This window comes from Tupaia chinensis, unplaced genomic scaffold (assembly GCF_000334495.1).
Source record: "Tupaia chinensis unplaced genomic scaffold, TupChi_1.0 Scaffold144255_1, whole genome shotgun sequence".
NCBI lineage: Eukaryota > Metazoa > Chordata > Mammalia > Scandentia > Tupaiidae > Tupaia > Tupaia belangeri.
Window position 1 is genome coordinate 22,119 of NW_006204113.1, and position 6,272 is coordinate 28,390.

Consider the following 6,272-nt stretch of genomic DNA (forward strand, 5'->3'; position numbering starts at 1 on the left):
AAGTATTCTCCCAAAATAGGGATTCTAATTCAAGATTCCCTTGAATGAAAAGGTAACAGACAAACCCAATCTATCTTCTAAAACAGTATGCTTACAAAATAATGTGGCCGACGGCTAGGTACACTTAGTGAACACGAAAGCATGTTTGCTGAAAAGGACATTTGAAACATGACCATAACTCTTTATGAAAAATTATAACAGGCTCTTCATTTAATTTTAGTTATTTAATAATATACCACAAGAGTAACTGGGTTGTTTATGACAAAACTGAGAAAATGTTCTTTTAGAAGAGACATTGAGTTCTTCTAGTGTTTTGGTGAGGTGGGTGGTTTCCGAGCTGACTGGGCTCTCCAGGTAGGGAGTTCCCGCACAGGGTCTTGCTGTCACTGGATCTATGACTTTTCCAACTTTGAAAACGATCTCAGCCAGTCCACGTTTCACGTGCTTTGTTCGTGGAACAGGAAAAGCTTTGAGAAGCACGATATCCCCGTTTGTACACTGCTGAAGGGCATCATGGACAAAGTAGGTTTTTCTCTTATTAAAATACTTTAATAAGTAGGGATTCAGAACAAGCCTGGTCACTCTCACTGTAGCAGTTTTTGCATTGCTGTCCCAGTCACTTTCCCCACGATCCACTTGGCATGGTCAGATGAGCGAGTTACTGACGTGATGGCTCTGGTCCCTGCAGTTCCGCGGTACAATCGCGCAAATACCAGGGGAGGGCTTTTTTTTCAAAAACGAAACTAAGTCCCAATCCAGCTGGTTGAGACCACTGGCTCCCACATGGCCAACTGTGCTGTTCGAGTCCCAGATCTGGCAGCTTGAAAAACATGCTGGGCGTGTGTGCCCAAAATCCTGAGAGGAGAGAGGAGGAGAAGGGATCGCAGCATGGCCATCCCTCCTGGAGGGGGTTTTCTCAGTCACCCACTTCTCTGTCTCTCTGGCAAATGCACGCACCCTGTAGTAAAACAAAAACAGAAAAATCCTAATCCTCCAGGGCCCTCCTGGGTCCAAGCTTGCTGCTGCGGGTCCCCGTTTTCCTGGGGGAGCGCCTTTGCCCACCTCCCCAGTTCCTTCTTCCTGGTAGCCCCACACAGACACGCACATTCTAGTCTAAAGTTTTTACAACCTCCCTGCTACAGAGTTTCTGCTAGAAAAATAGACACAGAAAACACCAACGACACAGAGGAAGCCACAGTTAAGGACCTTGCAGGTGACACGGGTTTGGCTCCCAGGCCTGGCTCTCGGCTCCTTTTGTGGCTGCTGGAAGCCAGCTCCTTTCATTCATTCTCTCCTTGGTTGGCCAACCTTGCATCAAGAGGGACCTGCTCTGGGTTGCCGTTAGCTTTACTCTGGGGGAGGGTCCTTTCACTTCTCAGGAGTTCTGTTCCCCAGGTCTCTCTGTTACTGTGTTTTCATCTCTGTATGACACACCGACGAACAGGCCAGACAGGCGGTCTGTGTGTTTCCAAGCCAAGGAGTCCCTAAAGCCCAGGAAATCTCAGTTGAACCCTGTTCTTCCTGGTCTTCAGGAAGCCCCAACCCCTAATGAGTTCTCCCCCAGAGCCCCCCATCACCGCCTGGTCCCCCATGTCCTCGCTGCCAGCTGGTCACCTTTTATCTTCCTCTGTGTCCCAATGGTTTAGCCTTTGTCTCCAGGCCGTCAGGAGACGACGCCCATCCTCGCTCCAGGACAGGCTGGGCGTGGCTGGTGTCAGCATCCCCTCCCACTCAGACCCGGCTCTATGAAAACTCGCCACACGCACTATCTTTAATTGATCCCGTCCATGCTTCACATTTGTCTGCTTTCCCAGAACGTTTACATAAAGTCCAGAATCATACAAGAAAAAGGCCAGGAACCCTGAGAAAATGAGGCGAGGCTTTATTAGATAGTTTAAGGTAGTGTCGATTCCAAGGGATCAAGACAAGCTGGAAAGAAGAAAAACAGAGTTCGAAAAAAATTTATTTTAATTTCACTTATTATTATTATTTTAATTTGCTACAAGGCTCATGTGCTCACAAGAGAGAGAGGGGGAGCAAGAGAGAAAGAAAGCCACCAGGTCCAGGACTTGAACAGAGGTTGGCCATGTAGGAATCCAGCACTTTTAACTACCATGACACCTACTGGCCCAAAGAGTTAGGGTGTGTGCACTTGCAGGACAGAGAGACAGAGAGACAGAAAGTGAGAAATCACCCCCCAGGAGGGATGGCCATACCATAATCCCTTCTCCTCTAGTGTCCTCTTGGGATTTGGGGCACGCACGCACACACACACAAGCACCTGGTGTGAGTTTTAACTAGGTCTGGGACTCAAACCCATGTCAACTACGTGGGAATCCAACAACATTACCGCTACGCCACCTGCTGGTCCCAAGAGTTTGGAATCTTAGTAGTCAGATGAATATCTGTTGAGCTCAGCTAGACAAGAGAGACCCGTAGAGTGTGGCCAGAGGTCAGAGCTGGCAGCGGGACACAGAGGAATCAGAAGAAACTGCAGCGAGTCAAGGATGAGCCTTCAGGGGCTTGTGGGAAGATTTCCGGCCCCAAGTTTGACAGCGATAATACCTCAGTAGCCTAAAATGGAGATGGGACACAACCACAGAATTGATAAGTAACAGTCCTAGACAGGCCTAACTGCCCTCTGCTGGCACTTCATGTTTTATTTTGTTTTCGATCTTTATTGCTTTCCTGATTAGAAAAGTAACTCATATTCACTGTAAAAATGTCAAAAGTTGCAGAAATGTGTAAGGTAGGAATTAAAATGCTATCCCTCAGAGATACAGCCAATTTTAGGTTGGGGTGCATTTATCCAGATTTATTATTCTGCATGTATGAACATTTACTGTAGATGCACATATATGTAAAGTTTTATAAAACTGGTATCACAAGATCATAGCCAGATTTAGACCTTCAGCAAATACAAATGATTACTTTGTGTAACCCCACTTAAATAATAAAACAAGCAAAAAGACAAAGTTTTGATTTTTCTTTTAACAGTTCTTTCAGCACTTTAAAATATATATAAATATATATATATCCTTGAGGTCGGCAGGTGGCATGGTGGTTAAGGATGCTGGACTCCCATATAGCCAACCACAGTTCTAGTCCTGGACCTGGCAACTTGCTTTCTCACTTCTCTCTCTCTCGCTCTCGCTCTTGCTCTCCCCCCCGCTTCTCTGGTCAAATTAAAATAAATAAATAAATAAATAAGTTAAAGAAAATAAGTATTTAAAAATAAAAGTATATATCCTTTCAAAATATATCTTTTTTTTTTTTTTTGAGAGTTTTTGCTATAGGGCACAGGCACTCATCAGAGAAACAGAGACAGAAAGCAAGAAATCACTCCCCCCAGGGGAATGGGTACACCAGAATCCCTTCTTCATTTTCCTCTGGTGATTTTGGGCACTCATGCACTCGTGCCTGGCATTGAGTTTCAAGGTGCTGGATCTGGGACTCAAACCACAATAGACCATATGGAAGTCCAGCACCTAAAAAGTTTTTGGGGCCATCAGGTGGCAAGGCGGGTAATGGGCTGGACTCCCAAATGGCCGCCCATGGTTCGAGTCCACCCCTCTCTTTCTCTGGTGAGCACTCATGCCCCGTAACAAATTTTAAACAGAATGGGTGTCTGTGTGAGGGGGCGGGAGGGAGGGGAGTAAGAAAGCAAACAGCCAGGTCCAGGACTCAAACTGCAGTCAACCACATGGGAGTCCAACACCCTTAATCACCACACCATCTTCCGGCCCCAAATAATTCTTTTTTGAAATTGTTTATATGGACTTTCTTGGTGCCCTAAGCATATGCCTTGTTCTCAAATTAGATGTCTGTCTGTGTGAGGGGGCGGGAGGGAGGGGAGTAAGAAAGCAAACAGCCAGGTCCAGGACTCAAACTGCAGTCAACCACATGGGAGTCCAACACCCTTAATCACCACACCATCTTCCGGCCCCAAATAATTCTTTTTTGAAATTGTTTATATGGACTTTCTTGGTGCCCTAAGCATATGCCTTGTTCTCAAATTAGATGTCCTAAGAAGGCATGCGGTGTGCATTGTCCTGCAACTTTTTCCCACATATGCGAGTCTTGGACATCTGCTCATGTCAATATCCAAACATTGCAACTGGCAGGTGTGGGCTCCTCTCCAGAGAAAACCAGCGTCTTTCACATGCTGGTGCCTATACCCAAGGGTAAGGATTTGGGAGGAATTTTCACGGTTTTAATAAATTGGCATTACAACCACCAGCAAGGAGAGTTTCTCCAGATTCAAAATCGAATCCACAAGCAACTGAACTGCTTTCAAACCTCTATGGAACGAGGTAAGACATAATTAACTTGCTCGTTTTTTACATGAGGTTCAACACATGAGCAGGGAACGTTCTCATCCCTACTTCTGAGTAAAGGTCAAACTCAGAGAAAAATTATTAGTACAGTTTTTCTTTTATGCTATCTCAGTTAGAGAAAGAGTTCGGAACTGGACTGTATCTTAAATTGGTTTTTAATTTAATACTTAAATACAATGTTTTGTCACTGACTTGTATTCCACTGCATTTTGGACAGAGAATGTTATTTGAATGCTATCCAGTTATTGGCATCTCGTTATGGCTTAGAGCGTGGTCATTTTTTTGTAAATACTCCACAGGTGCATGAAAGGAACATAGATTTATACTGCAGTTTTGAACTCTGTCCACCCTCCTGGGTGCAGGAAAATATCAGAATACTAAAGCCCATGTTCAGGAACCAAGTGGTGATGCCGCTGAACCCACACAGGAGGGTCCCAGGCTCACGCCCCAGGGTCTCTTGTACTGCTGAGATCCAGGCCAGCCGAGCACAGTGTGGGGACCCTGTCAGGGATGTCTGTCTCTCTGCCCCTGTCTGTCTCTTTCTGTCTCTGTCATTTTGTCTCTCACACACACATACTAAAAAAGCAAACTTAAAAAAAAATGAGGGGAAGTAGGTGGTATGGTGGTTGGGGTATTGGACTCCTACATTGTCAATCATGGTTCGAGTCCAGGACCTGGTGGCTTGCCCTCTCTCTCTCTCTCTCTCTCTCTCTCTCTCCGATGAGCACATGTGCCCTATAGCAAATTAAAAAATAATAATAACAATAAATAAAATTAAATAATTTTTTTTTTAAAAAAAATCCATATTCTAATTTGAAGTTAGCATTGAAAGACAAACTTTCAAGTGTAAATTCTGGAATTCATCTGGCTAAAACCCTCAAAAGCCTTTACAAAAAAAGAGATTTTTTTTTTTCTGGAGAGGTTTTTGCTATAGGGCGCGTGGGCTCTCCAGAAAGACAGAGAGAGACAGAGAGACAGAAAGCGAGAAATCACCCCCCGGGGGATGGCCATGCTGCAATCCCTTCTCCTCCATTCTCCCCTCAGGATCTCGGGCACGCACGCACACGCGCCCGGCGTTATACCTGCTTTGTTATTGCTACTGCCAACCAACACAACAGCCCTTCCTTTCTTCTTTTTTCTTTTCTTTTCTTTTCTTTTTTTCTTTAACATTGCCATAGGGTGTGTGTGCTTACCAGAGAGAGACAGCAAGAGGGAAAGTTAGGAAGTACCCCCAGGGGGATGGCCAGACTGCAATCCCTTCTCCATTCTCCTCCTGGGATTTGTACATGATTGTCAAGCTGCCGGGTCCAGGACTCAAGCCGCGGTCAACCAGGTGCAGCCCGGCGCTATAACCATCATGCTGCCTCCTGGCCCACCTTTGGTTTTTATAGTGATTTCTGCCATTGCTCCAAGAAGCAAGCGAGAAATAGCAGCAGAAGCAAATGCGGCATGGCACAAAGCTTACAGAGATTTCTCTTTACCGGCCCCTGGCTCTGGTCTCTGTCTGCAACATGAGAGAGTAAATGGGAAGCTTGCTCTCCAAAGTTCACCAACCCCGTTCCCGACCCCAACACTGTGGAAAGACATACAGATTATTTTTTCCCTTAATAAACCTTCTTCCCCAGCCTGAAAGTGTCTTCTTAAGAGCACTTTACAGAGACCAGCAGTTGGTGTAATGGCTATGTCGCTGGATTCCCACGTAGTCACCCGCAGTTCGAGTCCCAGACCCAGTGGCTTAAACTCACGCCAGGCGCATGTGCGTGCCCAAGATCCTGAGAGGAGAATGGAGGAGAAGGGATTGCGGCATGGCCATCCCCCCTGGGGGGTGATTTCTCGCACTCTGTCTCTCTCTGTCTTTCTGGTGAGCACACGCACCCTTTCGCAAAAACCTCTCCAAAAAAAAAAAAAAAAAAGGCACTTTCCAACTCGGAGGAC

At 45.8% G+C, this 6,272-nt stretch overlaps 1 pseudogene; it reads right to left on the bottom strand.

The window, feature by feature from the left end:
* Window positions 1-236: 236 nt before the first annotated feature.
* On the bottom strand, window positions 237-5,741 carry LOC102492821 (28S ribosomal protein S17, mitochondrial pseudogene; annotated as a pseudogene).
* Between the last annotated feature and the right edge of the window lie 531 nt (window positions 5,742-6,272).